This window comes from Anticarsia gemmatalis, chromosome 10, assembly GCF_050436995.1.
Source record: "Anticarsia gemmatalis isolate Benzon Research Colony breed Stoneville strain chromosome 10, ilAntGemm2 primary, whole genome shotgun sequence".
Classification (NCBI taxonomy): Eukaryota; Metazoa; Arthropoda; class Insecta; order Lepidoptera; family Erebidae; genus Anticarsia; species Anticarsia gemmatalis.
In genome coordinates, this window is record NC_134754.1 from 9,615,315 (window position 1) to 9,640,013 (window position 24,699).

Consider the following 24,699-nt stretch of genomic DNA (forward strand, 5'->3'; position numbering starts at 1 on the left):
CAAATGCCACTGACTGACTTTCAAACTGTTTTCATCACACTAAAGCTAGTCTATCTAAGAGACTTAACTTCTTGTGAAAAAAATTATGTTACCTAATTGAATACTTTTGGCGATTATTAACAAGCCATAATTATCGTCATTCTAAGGAACTGCGTGCTAAGAACGTATAGTGGATAAAGTTTATCGAGGGCATTCGTCCATACAGAGAATTGCTGACCGCTTCTCACAACGTCTGCGTAGAATTTGCTAATGTAATTTATTAGGGTGCCAATAAAACTGTCTCCATTACAATTTATAACCATTGTCTCTAACCCGAAGTGAAGCGTTTACTTACTTTATATAGCTTTGTTCGGCCCGTGAAAACATTTATTAACTGCCACGATTATCTTCCAATTGAATTAGACATAACAAATGTATGGGTCGCAACTTTCCAGTTTATCAAAAAAAGGTCCCACGATAAACTTCAAAATGAAAAAATATATTCCTCAAACATTGATAAAGGTAATTAATATAGATTCGGCAAACATCAACTTTATTAAAGCGGTAAACATCAAACTTTGAACGAAAAAGGTTCGTCTGATATTTTAAGGCTCATCGCCCGGCCTAACGGACTTAGGAACAAGAAATTTTATAACCCACTTATACTGAAACAAGGTCTATAAAAACATATTTCTGCAAAAAATATTGGTGAAAATTTGTGAGAAATCTGAAGGGACTACGTATCCTTGGCGGATCTGAAGAGAGTTGATAAAATAAAAAAGTAGGTGCTAATTCGACTCGACGCCGGAATAGCTCTTAATAAGCTTATCTGCGTTTGCAGCGTAGCATTTCGACACCTCGAATAAGTGGATTTTCGGGACCACCGCCTCGCGTTCAGCGCTGCGTCGTTACTGCTTAAACAAAAGCGAGCAACTTAGTTAATGGGGACGTTTTAAAGCCATTTACTATAAATTCAGTAACTATTTATTTCAGTAAGATGTATTAAAGTACAAAATATATTCTTGTTAGTTGTAATTATTATAGTTAAAAAGTTAATTAAAGTTATTTCTATCTGCACTGATTTTATTTCCTAAAATGATTCCTCTATTTTACATTATACAGCTTACTTAGTTGAATTGCGTACGAAAATAATAAATGCATAACAAACTTCCAACGGATTTCATTATAAGATACGTATTTCAGTAATAAAACAAAACACATTTTAATTTGCAGTTACATAGCAAAGTTAATTTTACTCTTTAAGTAGGCATTTCGACCAACCTTTAGGGAGAGGCAAATGAATTGATGAAGCGAACCCTGAATTCATATGGGTGAGACCTAAAACGATTTGTCTTATCGAGAATTTACTATAGAAAAAGTTCTTCTAACAAACGATACCTAGGTCCCAGTAATAGTTAACGGTTAGGTCTCAACCTTTCATTTCAGATGAAAGCACATTACGTTACATAAAAGTTGTTTGAACGTATAAGTATGTATTTTCATATTACTTTTCTCGAAATAACGTCATCAAGTCTTTAGTCTTTTTTTTTTCTTTTTACATACATAAAACGCATTTTCCCCATAGGGGCAGGCAGAGACTATAGAACACCGCTTGGCACCATCCTTAAAAATTACCTTTACTTCATTCACAGCCATAGGTATATCTTGAAATAAGTTGTCAAAAAATTAAATGGTCAATGAAATGCCAACCAAACAAATTCATGTGCGTAAAATAATCAAGTTAAACAAAGCTATTACTGTTAAGCCTACGTATTTCTATTTTTACAATATTTCACAGATCACCATTGTACTAAAAACAAAACATCAACCGACAAACAAAACTCACAAATTGTACACAGGATGCAATCAATAACTCCGATACAGTATGACATACAAGCTACCTGTTCGGAAAAGGGAAGGGAAAAACATTTTGCCATTGAAGCGCGATATTGTATGCGCGAAACGTGGAACTCCATCGTACCAAATGTCCTTCATCACACGACATGGGTCCTCCGATAAGACTTGACTTTTGCTTCGAACTTTCAAATAAATCTTTTACGGTTCTAGAGAGCAGAGGCTCGCACGATTGGCCGATATTAAATGATTGCCTACAACATAAATTGTAGGTCGTTCAGGTCCCTAGCAAAATTATATTCATAGAATAAATGATCACGTCTGAACAGTCTGTCGGATAAGAATTGATCGTCCCTAGAGTTGATAGAGCCTTCATTTCTGAAGAAAGTAAAGGTAAAAAGTCCCTCAACGTTCATAATCCTTGAATATATTTAAAATATAGCCGAGTGTACTTTATTACAAGGTCGCTTGGTCCATAATATTTGAAATGTGATACATCTCAAAGGACGGAAATCTATTTTCGTGTTATCGGTTCCTGTAACTCCTTTACAATGTTGAAATTGCATTATGTCAAAGTAAAGCCAGCTTTGAGTATCGTAACAGTATTAATTTCGAAGGACAAAGCGAGGAAGCTAAGTTACGTCACATTTTGGGTATTACTAAAAGGAAGTAAGTATTTATTGTGTAGAATAATGAAGTTAAATTTAATAATATTTAATGGATTTAGTCTAAAATACGATGTAGATAATGAAGATTAATATCTACTGGGATCATTATTATTGCTATGGATTACTATTGGCAATATTATCAGAGCTCAATATTATTTATGGCCGTCTGATAATGGTAGTTGAAGCAAATAAGTTATCTATCAAAATCGTCACCAACCCAAAACAATCTGCTTTAAAACAGTTGAAATCTTAAGTACGTAAATTTTGCCTACTGTCTTCAAGTTTCCGTGGTGTAGCGGTTATCACATCTGCCTAACACGCAGAAGGCCCCCGGTTCGATCCCGGGTGGAAACATATCTTTTTGTGATTTCTTTTTTCGCTTCGTTACCCACTTTCGACAAAAATAACCATTTACATATGTGGGCCCATATACATGGTTTGCATTTTTGATATCGTATTATTTCTAAACAAAGTATAACGTATCAATTAAAAACCTATTTTTTGCAACATCATGTATTATACAGAAGAGGGTCATTTTCTATTTTTTCTTAAAAAAATCTATCACTACAATTTTTATAACTACTTATAAGTAAGTTGTTATAAAAATTGTAGTACAAAGCAATAATGCTTTATATGCTTATAGAAAAATACATATTATTATCTCTGGGTAAAGAAATAAAAAAACACTGTTTTTACATAATCCTCAAACGATAGACTTTGTCTTTGGATATAATAAATTAAACAGTTATTTATATACCATTTTAGCTACCAAAATATCATTGTCAGAAGTTCACAAATCTATTACACACAAAAGTATCACATAAGAAAGTTGTTTATTTAAGTGGTAAAGTTTTAATGTGCTTACTGAGAGCCTTTCAATCTTTTTACAAAGTTTACACACTACATACCTATGTAAAGTATCCTCGAGTTGGAATCAAGTAACTGTCTCTTGGGACGCTCATGTAGAACCTGTGCTTATGTAAAAGTTAAGTTTTTGTATTTATGAACTGTACGTTTCATGTTTGAATACATTTTAAAGGAAAATTAATATATGAAGGTATATAATCAAGACCACTATGCATGCCTAAAATTTGTTTAAAACATATATTAAGGGCATGGAAAGTCCCCCATCCGCACTTGGCCAGCGTGCAGCGTGCAGGGTAAGGATCTCCTTCTAAACTAGGAAGGGGTTAGGTCTTGAGTCTGCCACGCTGACACTCAAGACTTAACCCCTTCCTAGTTTAGAAGGAGATCCTTACCCGGCAGTGTGATAGCAATGGGTTAAAAAAAAATCAAGATCTCTTAGACCTAGTTTTAGCTGATAACCCGTGCACAGCAATAGGGCATTAAATATGTAAAACTTTAATTTTTTTATAATTGTAGAAAAGTGTAAACTCCATATAAAAAAAATACTTAAAATAATATAATATTTAAATTTAATGTAAAAGTCTTTGCTAACAAAACAAAGTTAACCAATTTTGCAATTCCACAGATAATCTGGTTTAGCTCACCAAATTACAGAATGGACGGAATACGAAATACAAACAAACCTAAGTAAAATACTATCCAAAATGTTAGTAAGTCGTGGCCAATCCAATACCTATATAAACAAACCGCAAGCGCCGTAACGGATTACGTTTTCAACAAATTTACATTCAGCCTCGAGGAGGCGAGTGTTAGAAAAAATACCGTTTACATAATCTAAAGGGGAATTCTGTTTGATGTTAGATTTTAGGGTGAAAATGGCCGAAAGTGTAAATGGGAGATACGGAAAGGTTTTCTGATTTAAAGACTTCGATGTTTAAATAATAGATCCCGGGGTTTGAGTGATTATAAGCATCCATTGGAGGCGATATTTGTTAAGGTAAATGTAACTTCGGTATTTTCAACTCAAATATACGAACAGAGGAACATAAAAAATATTATTTTTTTGGTCTCTGCCTTTCTCTATAGGTAAAAGGCGTGATTAAGGCTACTTAGCCTTCATATGGCCGAGCGAAGCCGCGCGGTACAAGATCGGAGTAAACAGCTAGTATTGTCTACATCAATCAATACAATTGTATGTATGTACTCGTATGTACATAATATAAACATAAAAAGTAACGTTTACCTACTACCTCGACATAGTCAAGTCTCAATATCCATCAGATTACCTTCTCAATAATAACTTTGACTATTTGACATCATATCGTCCGGAAAATATCATCATTATCACTCATTTTAACCGTTAAGGAAAATATCGCAAGAAAATTATTTGTGTAACATTATTCAATCGACACACGACTATATCCTTAATACACATTCGTTATTTCATCGTTTGTAAGCATAATAAATAGTCTTGACCGAGAATTTGTAAACTGGACATTATGATCAATATACATACATATTATATGGCAGGCGAATGGTGAAGATAATTATTTAATTGAACAATTAATACAATTCTACAGCTTTACGTGCTCCTAAAGTTAAACAGATCTGAGATCTTGACTTCCAAGCCCTAGATCAATTTCCAAGATCTTGACTGACAGAAAAACTAAAGAGCAACTCTTTAGTCCGACCCAGCATTCGAACTGGAGACCTCTGCAATAAAGTAACATTCTATACCTATACACCAGATGAACGTTTAGACCTAATATGCGCTTATCGATCTAAATTAAATAGATTCGAAAGTTAGTGTACCAGTAAGTAGGTATAATACAATCAAAATAATCACGAAAAATACACCCCTTTACAATTCAGTAAAATCTCGATAATACATAAATATTAAGTGCTTAATTAAAGCAGGCTTTCATCAACTGACCCGAAACTGATATAAAAGTCTTGTATTATTGTATGAGGAACACAATAGCACGGAATTAACTCCTACATTCATATTAACAGCGTGACCTCGATACCATGTGAATGACTCGTAAATATGATGTATGCATGTGTTTGTGACATGGGTTTGTATGTATGAGTATGTGTTCTTGTAGGGTTGAAATTATGATGAGTATAGGCCGGGATTCTTTGTATTATCAGGAATATAATGAAAAGTTTCATGAAATATATCATCCTCTCGTAGCAGATAAACAGTAAGCTGTAGCGCGATTCTATACAGTCGGTACTGCCATGTATCGAAAGTTTGACATTTAAAATGTACCGCTAAAATAGTTTCTACGACGCCCGTTAGAGGCGCTGATCAGATTTGCTTAGCTAGTTGGTTGTCGATAGTCGATAGTAGTAGAGAATCGAACGACCGATATACCTTTTAACATTAAACACCATATTATTCACGTTTCCTTTCCACATTAATCTTCTCATATTTTTAAATATGATACGAAGATATTAATTTTCTATCATCTCAAATGAACCTATTTTAGACAGAACGGTAGTCATACTTTTTTATTATTCATAGTTTAAGCTCAATACGTATCGTAAAAGCTGAAAAGTGTTGAAACGTCGTCGGATAATATAAAAGGTATAATAAACTGCGATGAAGGCTATAAAACTAGTTTTATTTCACTAATAACTCTAAGTTATTACCGCTCCTACTATCATGAACGTATAAAATAAAGATAGACATAGGATAGCGGGATAGACTACGTCCAATGCAAATTACTTATCTCGTATTCACAGCACTATTAAAAAACTTTAATACATGAAGTTTGAAGAAAAATAATAGCACTTGTATTGCATCCTACAAAAGTGGTCGAAGGTTCGAAAGCAAAACGATCATACTTTTCGAAGCTATGTGTGTATTACAATAATTATCACTTGGACTAACGGTGAAGGAAAAACATCGGGATTTAAACTTATTATAATATATCTGTATTACCTATACCTATGCCTCAGGGTGTTTCACATAGATCTTAAAGAAATGCAAAGCCTTCATCCCGTACTTACCCAGTGCAGAAGACTCATCGCTAACCCTTTCCTTATTCCGTAAAAGACCCTCGCAATAGAGCAGAAATGGGTTAAGTATATCTAAGATGTTTCTAGATGTATATTTTACATTAAAGATGCAAAGTAAAACTTATATATGAACTTCACAAATTTCACAATTTATACAGGAAATCAGAATAAGGATATTTCCTGCCCTATTTACAATTAACACGTCCAACAAAAACTTGTCAAAGACAACTATTTGTTGAAGCAACTAACAGAAACACTCAATTAAACAGCGATGAGGAAAACGAGTTCAAAAAACGACCTGTAATGGGCTTTTCTGGTTGCTCTTTGGTAACAATGACCTGACACAAAGTGCTACAACGAATGAACAGGGAACACTAATTGCTCGTTTCATGATGATTCTATAAACATAGCCGTACTCGCTGCTGAGCAAAGGCCAGCGATGTAGAACAAAACTATTGTTTTACGTTCGTATTGACTGAATCTTATTTTAAAGAATATTTATAACAGAATAGATGCTATTACATAGAGTGTCGTCTAAAGTTTATCGTCTCCAAAACATCGAATACTAATCGTATTACATTATTTTACAATACATAATTTTGAGCGTAGTAAGAAAAAATGTATGTGATCCTTACTAATTTGATACATAACTGTATTTATATCAAACAGCCAGCTACCGTGACGAGATTAAGATAATGTAAACTTAAAAATACTTTGATCACAACGATTTAATTAATGAATTTTCGAGTTGGTATAGCATCCAGGTTCGCATAAATGTCACACAAAAAGTCAAAACTGTCTCAAAATAAGGGAAACCACTTAAATTAATATAAAGGAGCTAATTTTTTACCTTTTAAATGAACCAAGCACGAGCACAATTAGGAAGTTTTAACGAATTTCGTGATCCTTTATGCAACAACAAGAGTGATTAGTGCAGAGTGCAGTATTAAAGTAGTTACAATGAAAGCTGAACAAAATGACGGATAATGTGATGAACAACTTTGGCGGCACTGTTCTTCATACATATTCTTCTATGTAAAATGCTAATGAGATACTTCAAAAGTTATTTGTGCATCACTATATGAAGTTTAAAAAGAAACAGTGATCATTGTTTAGTAAAAATGTTTTTTACTAAAGCCTTAATAATTATTGATTAATAAATAATTATAGTAAAATATTTGCCAAAGTTGACACACGTGGAAACAGTAGACTCACAGATATTTTTAAATCCATACATATATGTGATTGCATTAAAAACATACAAGGAACTTCTCAAAATTTCGATACACTTACGTTACAAAAGATCTCTTGACAATATTATCAAAGCATTATAAAACAGAATATAAGTTTACAAAGTTTTCCATATCCCATGTCTAACGTGAACTAACGCACACAATCGTTAAAACTTTCCATACATCGAGGCCCAACTTCCCTCAACTTTACCTATGTAATTCACTCTAGTAGGTACTACTTATAAAATGAATCGCAACTTTTTCTTCTCCGCACAAGTTTTAGAATTAGTTTCACAACTATTACTTTCGAGTTAGATAGCCTTCTTAATAGACTTGTAATGGAGCCTAGCTATAAAAAGACAGTATAATATTCTAAACGGTTTTTAAAAGGATTAAGAAAGGTACTAAGTTGCTGAGAACTATTCTCGGTTCGGAATGTGAAGATAGTCTTGATAATTGGATTGCGAGTAGTTCATGTTGAATAAAAGTATTACTGAATAAGTTTTATTTTAACGCTTGTATACTTTTACGGTCAAAATTGCTCGATTGTTTTTTTAAATATTCATCCGTTTTCTCCAAAATTGACACGATAATGTTCCTATATTTACTTACGTTATTAATTGCAGCTACTTTGAAAGTAATTGCCATATACAATAAATCGATGTAAACTACATAGGTTTTTCACAATAGAATTGTAGCAACACTTCAGAAAACTGCGACCAATTCCGGTTGGCAAAATGTACACAGTTTTCGTTTTGAAATACCTCGCCACAAAATAGTAAGGTGAAGATTTCCCAGGACAAATATTAAAACGTAGCACTAACAAAACCTTAAATAGAACTTGCTTATTACAAATTTTGCCAGACAACAAACTGCTACGGCGCTACGACGGTCCTACGAAGCGAATATTATTCGTAGCAGTACTACGAGAGCTACGGTGTTGACTTTTAATAACGTCTCCCACGCCGTGACCTATCGCTAAGGTCAATATCTTACTAATTTATTGCGAATTCATTTTGTAATCACTTTGGAATATTATTGAAGATTAATAAGAAACCTGTATTTCTTGGCTTTTTATCAGTCTAACCTGTCGTATACCAGCTTTGAACAATAACAAATATTTTTAAAAATGATCACGTATTTTTAAGTATAAAATGATCTCAAATTATATTTATATTTGAGCTCGTTCAAAAAGTAATTACGGTTATTAAGTAAACAAAAATTATAAATCATGTTTGGCGAGCTATTATTTCTAAGTCTGACTAAGTCCTTTAAAAATTTACTTGTACTTTTACAGACTACCAACTTAACTGGTATATCTTATAAAGTTTGTTGATAAATAAACGCTGACAGCTATCATTGGTTAAGTACCAAGTACTTGCCAACTTTACCTCTCCCAAGTAAAACATGTAACACGTGTGACCTCTAGACAAATTGAACCATTCAATTTTATATTATTATAATTTCACGCCTCCAATTACTCTACCGCCACGTTTAATAATAACCCATTAAAACAAAAACGAAACATTATTTCGATTACACGCTCGTGATTTCGTGACAAAGTAATCCATATTGATATTAATGATGTGAAAGTCTGTCTGCCTGACAGCCTGCCTTCCTGTCAGTCTATCTGCCTGTCAGTCTGTCTGCCGGTCAGTCTGTTTGCCTGTCAGTCTGTCTGCCGGTCAGTGTGTCTATCTGTCTATCTGACTATCTGACTAATTGTCTGACTGTTGAATACACAAACATAGATTTTTTTTAGTTCTAATTTCAGCGTTTTTAAGGCTGTATTGGGAGATGAAAGTTAGTTCATTGGCAGAGCCACAGGCATAAGCTTCTCATATAATAATTTATTCTATACGGCTCTAGTTTCAATGGTAGACGGTCACAAATCTGACTTATTAAGTTTGTATTAAATTGAGGCGCTCGGGAAAAGCAAGAGGCTTGCGTTGAAGAAATATAAACTTCCAAGTAACTTATTAAGAAGGCTCACTTCCTAAAGGCTGTGTTTGCTTAATTAGTTTTCAGTTGCTTCATGAATATATCACTGGAGTAAAGTTTCACAGATAAAAAGGAAGATCCTTTAAAAAAGGCAAATGAATATAAATTCTTACAGTTTGTTTATCTAGAAATATATATAGATACTAGGAGTGATTTACAATTTCAGTAAATAATACTTTGTATGAGGCCGAACTACCATGAAAACAATTTGTTCACTTTTGCAGTAGTATAGGATAACAGAAACGATGTATCGAAGGTAGTTATCATAGACTGTTTAACATATTAGCGGACTACTTTATACCAAGTATTTTGCTTACAATTTTCTTCATCATAAAAAATGTAATCCACATATTGCTTAGTCATAAAAAGTACATTACCTCACCTCTTCACAACTTAGTTTTACTAAAGTCATCGACTCAACATAAGCAGACTAAGTTTCATATTCAAACAATAAAAATAACTTTCGAAGCTATAAAATTTGCATACGTATTGACGATATCGGTATTATACTACTGTTTGATGTGCCATGAAAATAAAAATATATGTTGCTATAAAATTGCGAGGGTGGATCTTACAGTTTGTATGGATAAACGTGGTTTAAGGTGCTTTCAGTTCAATTGCATAATAACTTGGTGAGACATTAAGAGGTGTATTATTCTTAACTAGCTGACCCGCGCAACTTCGCTTGCGTCACATAAGAGAGAATGAATGAAATTTATCCCCGTTTTTGTAACATTTCGTACTCGTACTCTATATCCTTCCTCGCTCCTCCTTCCTCCTGGCCTATAGCCTTCCTCGATAAATGGGCTATCTAACACTGAAATAATTTTTAAAATCAGACCAGTAGTTCCCGAGATTAGCGCGTTCAAACAAACAAACAAACTCTTCAGCTTTATAATATTAGTATAGATATTAGTATAGATTAGTATAGATTTATAATTGATGATGTTCTCTTAAAGAAATCTTTTTGTCATAGAGTGCTATAAAATAAATAAAACTATCCTGAATTACTCTTTTTATTCGTTCTTCAAATCTGAGAAAATTAAGAACAAAGAAAATTAACCTGTTTTGCTATTTTATTCGACAAATCATTAATCATGTTGTACATATTGACATCGTTACATTATTAACTCGATAAAACTACTACAAAGTATAACCAATAATGGATTCCTAGAACTACAATTTTACCATTAAGGGAACAAAAGGCGAATCATATCAAAAACAAATTCCAGTACTAATACAAGTCCTTTACAATGCAGAACATATTTCAGCGAAACTGACAATCGTTTTCAAAACCGCTTGTCATTGTGGACAATAGTAAATTGAGGTGCGCAAATGACCTGACAAAAGTTTGAAGTGACACACGCCCAGTACTGACATTCAATATAGTTGTTGCATGTATTTACTTTAATAATATACTCGTATTAGACTTGATGTGTTTGATACGTCACCAGTATCGTACGACGTATAGAATTATCCAACCGATTTAATCATTAGATCTAACTTGTGACTCAATCCTATAAGATTTGTGTCTTCCATATATTTTGTGTGGAAATTGTATCCGATGTTAGAGAACTAACTTGAGGTTAAAAATAAATATATGACTGACATTTAGAAGACATAATGACATATTTTTTTAGTCAGAGGCTACATGTACCTAACCTCACTTTGTAAGGTTTGTCTACTTTTATTATCATTTTATAAATCAAGTTCCATCCAATCTATTCTCAGTTGTAGGTCACTGACCTTGTTAGTGTTATTAAAGGCACGATGATGCTTTGTCAATGAATGGTGTTTAAAGTCCCATAGGTTTGCATGTTTGCAAAATATAGGATATAGCACATAATAAACTTATTAGTTTCGCTTTACTTACCTTTATTGAAAAATAACGACGTGTAGAGTTTTGTAAGTAGGTATATATCTACTTATAGGTAAAAAAATATTTTTAGTAACTATCTGAAATATTGATACCATATGTGGTATATTATGTATGTCTAATGGTGAGTACAGAATAGTGTCAAGCTTGACATGTTACACAACTATATTTAAAAGCATGTTATCATACAAAGAAATGTTAATTATTATGGTGTATAGGAGACAAGGATAGTCAATTAGTAACCAAACTCCTTTACAAGTTAATATAAATAGCGTGACTATATCAAATAACTTCTGGTGTAAAGGTATTTTCTTTCAAAACAAAGCACGCGACAATTCTACAACATGACATATCACTCAACGCCTCATTAGTCAAAACAAACAGTATTTTTAACCAAAAGATTAAGTATTGTACGCCAGTTTACAAACTGGATTGTGTGAAAATAAATGGTATGAAAGTCACGCATGCCGATGTCGGTAGCACCGACATGTTTACGCAATGCGTAAGGGGCATAAAATATCTTAGTATTCTAAACAAATGACAATGATATTTGTATAATAATAGGTTAAACAAAGTTGGAAAACAGTCTAAAGGTGTTGGAGTAATCGATGAATATAAATAAAAAAAAACAACGACCATGACACCTTCTTGGTTCTCCTTTTTGAAGTTGGTAAAAAGTAAATAATACTATGTGTATAAAGTTACATCCCAGATTTTATTTATACTACAGAACTCCTCCGCATTGAGAATCTTAAGGGAAAAAAATATACAGATAACTAGACCAGTTACAAACACACACGAAAAACAGGAACAAATATAATATTTTGTTTCGTTTGAAAATTGATCCCAAGACACCGGTTGCATTGCTGATTGCGGTGACTGTAATCCTCACATACGTGTAGTTTTTGATAGTAAACTGTAACCTTATAAACCCGTCAGCTCAGAGTTTATAGTTTATTATTTTCATTCCATAACTTGTACAAATCTGACAAATGGGGTGCTAAGTTATTTGTCATGTTGTTCCCCGTATTTTATATTGTTGCGTGCTTAGTTTTATAAATACTAAGATTTATTTGTACAGCAAACTTATTCTTACTCAACCATGCACTGTAAAGGCATAACATATGCTGATACTAAAAATATTTCCTTTATCTTTATAGCAGACTGCTAATAACCGATAAGGGTTACACGGATTTCGGACAAAGGCGGTCAGACTTCAACAATATAGTCTAGCCTGGCGACTGACATCAGAGATATTTATTCCATCCATGCCTTTTGTTACTGCCCTACCTTTATAAGCGGGCGTGGCGTTATTTAATACAGGCTTAAATGAAAGTTCCATCACTCGGCTGTCGCCTATTGAATTTCAAAGGGACATAAAAGGCGAATTACACTGACCGCTACCATGACTCGTGAGGGGTGGCAGTTTGACAAGATAGTGAACGATAAAGTGAGTAGGCGTGTTGACTTGATCGATGTCAAACTACTAAAAAAATGCCTATTATACAGCTATAAGCTCGCACTTAGTCGCCCTACTTTTGTATATGTAACAAAATAGCGTTCCGTTTATAAAGATTGGATATACGGCTATGGTAGTAAGGTAATGAACTATTGCTGTCTTGAAACTATTAACAGCTGCTCATCACCTAATTAGTTTATTGCTTAGATATAATGGAATAAAAATTCAATAAATGTTGTCCTCGAAATTACACAAATTACGAAACGTGCCCAAATGATATGAATTATCGTATGTAAACATAATTTGAGCACTAGACCTGAATAATACATTTATACCAGTAAAGACAAAAATAAACATGAATTTTCAAAAACTGCTACAAAAACCCTCTATGGTTGTTGTTGGACTTGTTACAAACCGCTACGAGTTACTATCGATAATAAAATTTTCGATAGAAATATGCTCAACTCTTAATATTTTAGACCGTCTGCTTGTAGACATTTTTAGTGCGAGCGACGCCTTCATATTTGATGACAGCTAATGTAATAACTAAATTGTAGGCTTCATACAAATGTTACGCAAAAGGTCAAGTAGAAAACTCACTCGACCTTTACGTAAGAAAGTTATAATAAAATATAATATTTATTGCATTTTTTTCTGGAGTGCATATATTTATTTCTATAACTGCTTTTTATTGCGAGGGTTATATGACCAGTTACAATGGAATATGTATAAGTGTAATTAAATTAGAAACTAGTGGACATTTGCTATCTTAAATAAAATCTATTAAAAAACCCCTATTACATAACACATACAAAATTAAATCATGTTTTACATATGGGTATGCCTTGTTTATTAAATCAAGTATTCGTTTCTTGCCAGGTCGTATTATAAAACATGCTACGGTAACATTAAAAAAGGAACAAACAAATTGCATAAACGTGTTAACATTTAATTTGTTTTAAACTTGAAAAACAACAGCCTCTATATCGGTAAGCAGTCTCTACATATAATTAGCGTACCGTGACCGTGTAGGATTTAATATACAATTTCTCATGCAACATGCAAAACTGAAGCCTTACTACTGTGAACCTATTATGCTAAGTCGAGGACATTGACATAAATAGAAACATATTATTATTTTTATTTCCTACTAAGTGCTCTCTTTAATAAGTGAGGTAAAGTAATCCTATAGCGATATAACTTTTTTCTTATTTCTTATCAAGAGCGCCTGTTAACGCTAAGTAAAAGTTTAAAATAATTCCATCTAAGTATTATAAATAAGTTTTGCTTAATTGCTGTCATAATTTGATTATTTTTTCTCCTCTGCCTTTCATTTCGTATCTAACATATAAAGCACAAACAAGGTAACATAACAAGGTACATAACAAGGGCGGTGTTACTAAGTTAAATATTGTCGCATTTACCTTTAAGAATGTTAAAAATCTTTTATCTATATATAATTACGTTTATATTTTCTACTTACAAACCTTAAGTCAAGAAACTTATTTGAATAAACCGCGCGCAGACTTTGTAACTTCGAGACGTTATCTAGTTTTCGTAGAACAAAGCGAGCGATACGTCCCAACAAAGTTATTCAGGGACGCATAAATTAAAACTCTTTATTACTCTATACAGGCTTGGTACAAATTAACGAATGAAATAAACCTTTCCGCAGTCCTTTTTAAGGCATACATGCGTAGTAAGTCATCTCCATGAACACGATTGCCTTCTATTTAATTTTTTACAACTTCCCCATTTTATGTGAAATTTTACGTTCTAACCCTTTAAATTAGGTTAATTACAGCAAGCTAGGGTTAAATGATAAATGTTGCTCTTTAGAAAATACGTCGTGCGAAAGGAATTAAAGGCCGTTAGTGTCACACGGAAGGAAAAAATGTCGTGTCTACGAGATAGGGCCGGGAGTAGCGGGGAACGAACGACGAGCGAAAATGAGTAATGGAATGTTCATACGCTCAAATAAGTTTATTTAAATTCCGAGAAAAATGCAAATAAAAATGTATTGTTATTGGAAGCGAGTATGGGTTCTTTATAATACCTTCTCTGTTGAAATAATATTTTATTCTCGGAAAGATGTATGAAACGTAAATATATATTTTTCGTGATTCATATTGAATACATTCTGAATTCATATTTAATTTTATGTTTCTGATTATTAATTACATTTACTTAAGCTGCACTTGTGCAAGTAAAATAAAAATATATGTATGTTCTGCAATCGCTTTTCATACCAGTTGATGCCTCTTTATAAAACAATTTTATTGAGTTAATTAGCCAGTTTTCTCAATCAGACTAAAACAATACTAAACATATTTTATACCTATGTGCGTCATTGTGACGAGATGAAATATTGACGCGGCGCGATGTCGTCGAATATTTCATTAGCGCTCGTTACAGCGAGATCTGCTTGTATTAGTGAATGTGTGCATAGGTATGGCAAACAATTGATTTTAAACTGTTTTTATATGTTTAGTTGTATGACGTATGTGGCGAAGAACAATAGTATTTATTTGTGTATCTTATTGTCATCTTAATCATCTGCAAAATATGTAAGCCAATGAATTATAATGATTCGATCATATATATGTGATAAATTCGGAATGGCAGCAACCTTTACGTATCATATCTTTACAGCATGAAAGGTCAATGACCTTTACCCAAAGTGTGTTCAATTAAGGCATTCCCAAAATATCTGCTAGAATAATTGACGTTATCAATTCCAAGAGTGATTCAGCCCAATAAAAGCCAGTAATTTAATTTCCTGAAAACTGCTAGCAATTTGCAACCAACCCGACCGTGAATAATGACACCACCAATTTGAAACTAATGCACATAAAACAAAGGCTTTATTCGAACGTTCAAAGTACATAAACAATAATTCCGAGTGAAAATAAAATTAACAACCAGTCACTGGCAACTTCAAGTCCAAATGACCAAACGAGCCTACATAGAACCTTACTTAACATTTGGCCGACCACAAAAGAAACCATAAAATTTAAGACTGCAGTAAAAAGCGACTTTATAAGTACTTATTCACCCCTACTACTGTTCTATAAAAACAAATTTGGGGTAAGGGTAATAAAAACAGATAAAAGGATACTAACGAATATATTGAAAAAGTTAGTTTGGGGCGGTTCGTTTTGATCGAGATTCACATCACGTGCCGCCGTAGATTCTCTTAGATGGCAAATGAAGGCAGCACCTTAGTAATCTTCAATCGATGCCGATGGTGTGAAATGACTGCGAGTTTGGTATCCATTGAAAACGTAATCTCGACTTGAGCAAATTTCAATTTCGTTTGAACTGCTTATGGTGTTTTTGATGTCGGTTACTGAAAAAGAAAATTTCTGAACCAATTTTAAATTGTAATATTTTGTACAATCAAACTACAAGAACATTTACTGATAAATATAATTAAAATGTTATAATTCTTATAGTTGCAGAAATACATAAATATAGAATTGATAGCATGTTCAGAAGAAACATTTAATTTTTATTTAGGTATTCATAATACGGATACGAATGCGTCAGCTGTTTGGTACTTTGAAACTTTTTATGTATAAAAACTTGAAGGCACTCAAAAACATTTCCAAACTTTTTTATAATGATCATCACAGGACGATAAACGTTTAATATTATCGTCCAACAAAAGTTTGTACCATGATAACGGAAAATGGTGAGTAAATAATAATTGAAGGCATTTTTTATTTTGCAGTAGGTATGTATTTGTGTTTTTTCATAGATGGATGTCCGTACAAAATTGGCACATAAATGAAAGGTAAAGGTAAAATGCGTGTTCACGTTAATTTCCGTATTCTATTATACATTAAACATGCAACGCGAGAGTTTAAAAGTTATGATAAATGAATACTTCTAAAAGGACGTATATCTAATACGTGAAATGTGAGATATGCCCTTTTCGATATTGGATATTCAATTACATCGGTGTACTGGTGTGTATCGCAACGTTCTATTTCCAGCCCATCGAGGTGGTCTTATCCATACGCGAATGATAAATAGATTACGTATCGAGATGATTGCTCAGTGCGCACTAATTGGTCGGCTACAGACAATGAACTAATGAATTTAATCGATCTTGTTTATGAATTATACGATACAGAATAATTATATGTGTTTCGATATTCCCCTCATCTAATAAATAATGCTTGTAATGTCATACGTGTTTTGTAATTCACAATCACAAAACACGTACGACGCAGTGGTTAACATCGTCACCTCGTATCACCGCCTGTGGTTGGTTCGAATCCCACCAAATAATAGTGTGATGTGCACGAGTATTTGTTCTGAGCCCGGTTGTGACTTATCTATGTATCTATCTATTCAGAAGTATATAATCATGTTTATTAATTATTTGGTTACCATTGCACAATTTCTGCTTAATTTGAAATCAAATATCCATGTGTGAGTTCTCCAATTGTATCTATTTCTTTTATAAAAATTCTCACAGATTCACAATATATTTGATGTTGTAAACAAAATAGTTGTTTTAGTTACCTACTAAAGTCATACATGGATAAGCTTAATACAATGTTTCATCATTAAAAACCAATTAACATACCAATTGATACGCAGCAAAACTATCATCATTGCAATATTGGCATTCATATTTATGACCAACATTAATTACAGGTTTAAAATTTTCACTTGTATCCGAATATCACAAATTCGTACAAAATGTGCTTATTTAAAATACCTCGGGAACAAAGGATATAATAAATCCGCTTGGAGCGTGTTTTTAAAAGCGACCCCAATGTAAATCGGACTTAATTAAGAACAGACATGGCTTCGTTTCGTAAACACAAGACATTAAAAATACTGAAAAAAGCGTGTGACAACCTTGTCCACAGGGCTGTCACACAAATATTTTTTTTGATATAAAAGACAGTATAGACAAATACGAAAATATACGAAAATGATTCTTGCAATATTTCCGATTAGATTAGTCAGTACCAAATTTATGGCTATAGTAAGTTCAAGTTAGTTAGAACATGTAATTTATGCAAGCTTTGTTAATGGTGACAACCCTGTTATTTAATTAAGGTTGTCACTTAGCAATCACGGACTCGATACGGAATTTATAGGCGATTTTATTGATGTTTTATTAAATGCTTACACAGTCATGGAAGGCAGCCAAAATCTTGACTAAACATCAATCAGGGTGACGAATGTTTGTCGATCAGTGCCAGTTAGAGCGATGTATCAGATAACACAAAGTAACGCCTGTCGCAAAATTCACATTTAATTTAACACGTGGAAATCTCTAAAGCTCTTTATAAAATTAGATGTTTCTTTTGGTAGTAACTGTTTTTCTTTCATTATTTTCCTATATTATTTGCTTTATCGATAACCTGCTCTCTACTATCTACTTTTCGGATTTATTGATTGAAAATGAAAGCGATAAGAATGGATTTAGGAATAATTATTTTATTATTTCTTATACGCAATTTTCAAGTATTAGTAAGTTTAGTTTCCAATACTAGCAAATGAAACGAATTAGGTACATATACATTAAGTCAAGTAGTTAATAGTAGTACAAGACACGTAGTTATTATAAATATTGGTTTACACATGTAGAAATAAATAAAATCGAATTGAAAAAAGCAATCACTGATTGCAAGTAAACACGGGAGCCGCCTATAAATACAACAGTTTATACCTCTATATTGTATGATTGCTGTTTTACTAATACCTTCAACGCAGTGATTGTCACGTTAGACTTAAAGCTCCCGTTCGTGCAATTATTGAATGCAATTTAAAATGTCGATGTTTGATGGAAAGTAATGTGTTTCAATTTGTATTGCGATTTTCCGATTATGGAAGAGATAGGATACTTTTTACTGCGTTGAGAATGTTTATACAGAGTCATTATTATCATTATACTGTGACGTTACCAAACCCCAGGCTACGATTGAAAATGTTCTCATATACATATATTATAAACTAACAATAGCACTTTGCCCGACTAAGGAATCAGACCCAAGGTGTCATGAACAACAGTCGATTACAACTCCGACCGCGCCTAAGAGACAGTCATATGATTAAACTAGCTGACCCGCGCAACTTCGTTTGCGTCACATAAGAGAGATGTCAAAATTTTCCCCGTTTCTGTAACATTTTTCACTCGTACTCTGCTCCTATTGGTAGTAGCGTAATGATATATAGCCTATAACCTTCCTCGATAAATGGACTATCTAACACTGAAAGAATTTTTTAAATCGGTACCAGTAGTTCCTGAGATTAGCGCGTTCAAACAAACAAACAAACTCTTCAGCTTTATAATATTAGTATAGATAGTATAGATAATAAAATCTTTACGATTTTGTTCTATAAGACGTTCCATCTTTTCATTCATTTTCTAAATACGAAAATAAGTTGTCCTAAAAAATTGCCGACATAAGTTTTGCTCCGAAAAATAACCTTAAAGATTATGAAATGAGGAAAGATTCACTTAGCTCAGTGAAATGAATCGGCTGATTAATTTAAATTTTGTTAGTCTAATTAACTTTCGGAAGCGTCCTAATTGGCGCCTCAAACTGAAAGTATTCAAGTGTCTTTCAAGTTAATTTTTCAACTTAAGAAATAAAGTTCTTTAATTTGAATAACTTATTAACGACAGTTCAACATTCTTTGCAAATGAAATCTTTTTATTCCGATTTCATCAAAAAATATATTTTTTTGCCACAAAAAATTTTTAGATGTATCCAGTAAATAAAATATCCAAGAAATCGATTCAACGTAACAAATCAGTAATGATTTTAATTTACTTATAAAACAGTGAAACGTTTTACCATACAAAAGGTTTTCAGGAATTTCTGTACATAAAATATGTAATGCACAATGAAAACATAATTTACCCTATTCATCGGATAAATATACGTCCAAATTATAGTATCCGAATACAGCACGTAATACCTGGAACCCGTAATAATATAGTACCTGTATTACCTACCTATAGTGCTGTGCTGTGGTTCACCATTACAATGAAACACAAAGGCCAAATATTAATTACGAAATGAAAATTCACGTGTAATTTTAACCACTTAAGTGAATGCTTTTACCAAATAAAATTGTGTATAATTTTGTAAAGGCACTTTTAATTAAAATATTATTATAATCAATCGGTTAAAGTGACCACAGCTGTACAGTGTTAATAAATTTAATGGACTCTCGCAATATAATAACGTATTTTACTGATTTTGTGCATTGGATATGTGGTTACACAAAAATCATGTTAGGTGCGAAAATGGTGTCAAAAGTTTGTTAAATATTCAGACCGGTAATTGAGGTCACATGATGTATTCTAGCGAAATAAAATAAATTCCAATTGCACAATTAGTCACAGTCTATACTCGCATTATCTAGTCGTTTAATTTTTTATGGAGTTATTGCCTTCGTTAACCATTATAACAATTCCTTCAGCCTCTAAATTCAGTTATCCTTAAAAAAGAAACTGTAAAAACTGTACCTCTTTTTCAAAGCATTTTTCTGTATGCGTAACTTTCAATTCAGGGTTGTAGTAAAACTTATGCAATTCAGTATGTGTCATACGCATGGTATTATTATCTAGGACGTATTCAAATTCTATTCTTTTGAATTTAAAATTCTATAGTTGGTTTTCCTGTACCGGAGGTTCAACTTCAAACTTTTAGTTCTGCTAAAGCTTCGACCTAAATAGAAAATCAAAAGAAAACAGAGCAGAAAATAAAATTGGTTTAAATGCTTGACTTATCTAGTAATAAATAGATAAAAAACTTTTCTCCATTTAACTACAATTAAATTTTAATATTCCATTTATTTATTTTTTCAGTTATTTGGTTGTATTAACAAGCTCTGCTTAGTTTGGAATCCAATGACCGTGCGTGAGTTGTCCAGTGATATTTATTTATTTATTTTGCAATCTTTATGAATAGGCACTATGTTATACAATATTATACTTGTGACAGTACTAGAGAAGTCAATAAATTACGTCTGAGTTCGTATGCACTGCAAGCAATCAAACATACATCAATGATCCGTCTTCTTGACAAACACACGCCAAAGCACACACGTCAAATATAGATTCAGTTCTAGATCTTTACCTAGACTGGCGACTTACAAACAAAATTGTGTATGGCTTAAAACGCGATCTGTAGCACGATTCTCTATCACTTTCAACTACCGGCAACCCCGGCAAGCTATCGAAAAATGTTGTATGACAATCAGTTCAGCGCCACTAGCGGGCGACGTAGACATTATTTTTGCAGGACATTTTAATGTCAAACTATCAATACTCGAAAGTACCGACTGTACAGAATTGCGCTACTGATACCTAACAAAAATATAAAAACTAATACTGTTTGCAAACAGCATTACAAGTTCAAGAACTGTTCAACCGTTTCAAAGTCTCGCCTTTTAATATATTGGTCTGCTTTTCACCCGCGAATAAACAAAATCATTCAAACATTTTTCAAATCTACATTTAACATAACTCTATACTATTTTCCTCGAATTCCTCGTCAGTTTTTCTTTGTCTTCCAAACCAAATAAATAATTCATAACACGACGTAAAGAAAATTCACCGCTAAAGCCTCAAAGAGACAATTGGTAGTTGTACATTTAGTTGGGAACTCGGCTAATCCTTTAATACAAAGTTCGATATCGCTTGATCCGCGGTACGCTGTGCCGATAAGTCACGGATTACAATTCTTTGTTCCATTTGAGCTGATATTAATTTATTGCTACTAGACTATTGGTGTAAGCTTTTCAATTTCTAAAGAAATATGAAGAGGATACAATGTGACTAGGTTTTTTATAAACTGATGGGTGATTTTCTACTTCCTTTTTAGCTCAGTTTCCTTGAATTGTTCATTTAATAAGAATCCGTTATTAATGAATTTCCGATATTTCATATGAAATACTATGTAGCTTTAAAGATAAATGAAAATATGATTTATTGTCTAGTCTATACAGAAACAAATAAAACAATCTCATAAAACGATCGGAACACTGTAGTTTCAAAGCAACAAAACACCAGAAACGTTATTTTATGATTAAACTGTGTGTGTATCACTTTTAGAACAACCGCAGCGAATGTCATAGCTCACACACACATGTAAAACGTATACGCACACATTCACAATATTTACTACTAGCCGCAGTTCCAAACGTAATAAACAAACGGAAGCGATATATCTCGATACATCTCGATTTTTATTCCGATTCTTCGTCCGTCGCGCTCATCAGTTCAAACAGTATCGATCTTCTATTCGGTTCAGCATTAAGAACATTTTGTTTGACAATCGAGTTGTAGTGTTTGCGTGTTTTATCGATTTCGGTATGTATGAGTTAATATTAAGTGCCCTTAAAAGTGTGTTGAAAATAGATTTGAGTGTTGAGTAGAATTTAAGCGATCAGCTGTTCTCGGAAACAAAGGGAATTGTTGCCATTTATATTTTCATAGAACGATATTGTTGAACATATTTTATATCGATACAGTTATCTTTAGTGTATACCAAGTGAATACAAGAATGAGAATATAAGCTGAGTTTTCCAAATATTATCATTTCACTCGTCTCAAAACTTTTTTCAATATATAATGGCGTATTTTTTGTAAACAATTTGTTGCCTTTCAGTTCAATAGTTCGCTATCAATAATGTTGTCAATATTTGTTAGACGATAAAATACAAAAGCGCCGTAAAAGTTGTTATACAGTTTACTTTCGATTTATTCAAAATAGCTGTGTACCAATCCATTTCTTAGACGCGATGGGTTGGAACTCGTAAATATAAAATATCTTCGTAATACTGCAGTTTTATAGACTTCGGAACAATGCATGTAATGTTGAGAATCGTGTTCAACGAATTCATTTAATGTTTTGTTAAATGTTACTTAGGCATGAAGGAATTCAGTTATCCAGATAGATATTTACTGTCTTACCCATAAACGTCGTGTGAACTCTGATCACTTATAATGTTTTTTGTCTTTTTCACTCATATGCAATCATATAGTTGATAAAAAGTGGCAAAACACTGTGTGATTGATCAGAACTTACACAAGGTTTATTAGTAAGACAGTTACTGTTTGTGCAAAATGAAATGTCCCGTATCATAAAGTCTTTAAAAAAAACGGTTAAGCCACCAATACAGAGCGAAATAAAGCGTTTTTATCCCACAATACGTTACTAGAAAAGCTTTTTTCTTTCAAAACTTAAATACTAAAAGACTAGGTAGAGTTTCAATACGGCTAAGACCTCTCATTTAATGAAAGTTCGATAGCCTTACTCAGAAAAACGTAGCAATAAATTCCCATCAGTCGATAGTAGCAGCTGCAGCGGCTTAGACTAGAAAAGTAATCCAATACGAATGCTATCGGGGTCGGCTCCCATTCAATAGGAGGTAGAAACCTAAGATGATAGGCAAAAGGAGTAAAGCAATCTCTAAGTAATCCTCGAGATGTTCTCAACGTATTACATTTTACCAAGTTAACGTGATCTGAGCAATTATATTGTATGGCTTATGCTAATGTTGAGAGCGCTGTATTGGATGTGTAATTTGACTGTCTGATTTAATAGGATATTGCAATTGATTTAATAGTGAGGTAGACTAGTTATGGTAGTATAATTACTACTAGGATTTCGTGCCGAAACATCAAATATTCTTAGAAATAGAGCGGTTATGACCATTCAATACCTACTTTTTTTATTTTGAGACTTGCGGGATGGAATAAAATTATATATTATACTGGTCGTTTATAATATCAACTCGATTTGCAACTTCATTCCATATGAAAATAAATGCTGTTGTTTATACCTCTCAAAAAGTCTTGTTTTTGAGGATTGCACACCTTTTTAAAGCATATATGTAGCAATACATTTTACTGATAAAATACGTAATACGTTCTTTCTATTAAAATTATCATTAAATACTTTACAAAATGAAAGCATGTTTCATCGACGTCATCTGTTGTCCGCCATTGTTTGTGTCGTCGAGAAAAGAAGGAGATGAGAGGACTTATCTCGGAAAGGGTTTCGTGTGAAGATTGATCGCGTTTCGTGTAAGCGATGTCCGTACGGTCAAGTATTGAATGAGTGCCCACTGTTTACTCAACGACCACAAACAGATGCTTTAAAAGATATTTTACCATTATTTAGGGCGTTTTCGTGACGTATTAACTAGTAGTAACTGATTTCTCACTAAATATTTTGACTTCGCTTCTCATGACATATAAAATATACTTATGACTTTTAGCGTTATACCTACGTTAATACGTGATAAGGTGGCTTAAAACTTAAACAAAAGTTGACAATGCTGCACATTAATTTCTGCGATGTCAAATAACAATTATATCACGCTATGACATGGATTCTTATTTTAGTTTATTGTTATGTTTAGTGACCTTTAAATATATCTGCAGAGAAATGCTATCGACTTTCATATCTAGCTTACCTACTTTTCGAAATAAATGTTAGAGTAACCAAGAAAGAATTCAAAGAATAATGTTTTAGATTTCCCTACACTCCGAGTAGTTTCCGATGCTCATATTCACGAAGGCCAAGGTCTTAATCTTCTAAAAGTATAATATATTTTACCTTCACATTGTACAAAAATACAAGACTTTTCCGCGTGTCAAAAATATCCACGGAACTTCATTATGAAGATAATTTGAGAATATTTTTGTTCAGCAAACGATAAAAACGTCACTTCTAACGAATCCAAATAGTT

General features: G+C 32.8%; 1 non-coding gene across 1 annotated transcript; it reads left to right on the plus strand.

Moving 5' to 3' along the window:
* The first annotated feature begins 2,782 nt into the window (after positions 1 to 2,782).
* On the plus strand, positions 2,783 to 2,855 carry TRNAV-AAC (transfer RNA valine (anticodon AAC)). The gene has a single exon. It is a non-coding gene; the product is annotated as a tRNA-Val (tRNA).
* The last annotated feature ends 21,844 nt before the right edge of the window (positions 2,856 to 24,699 follow it).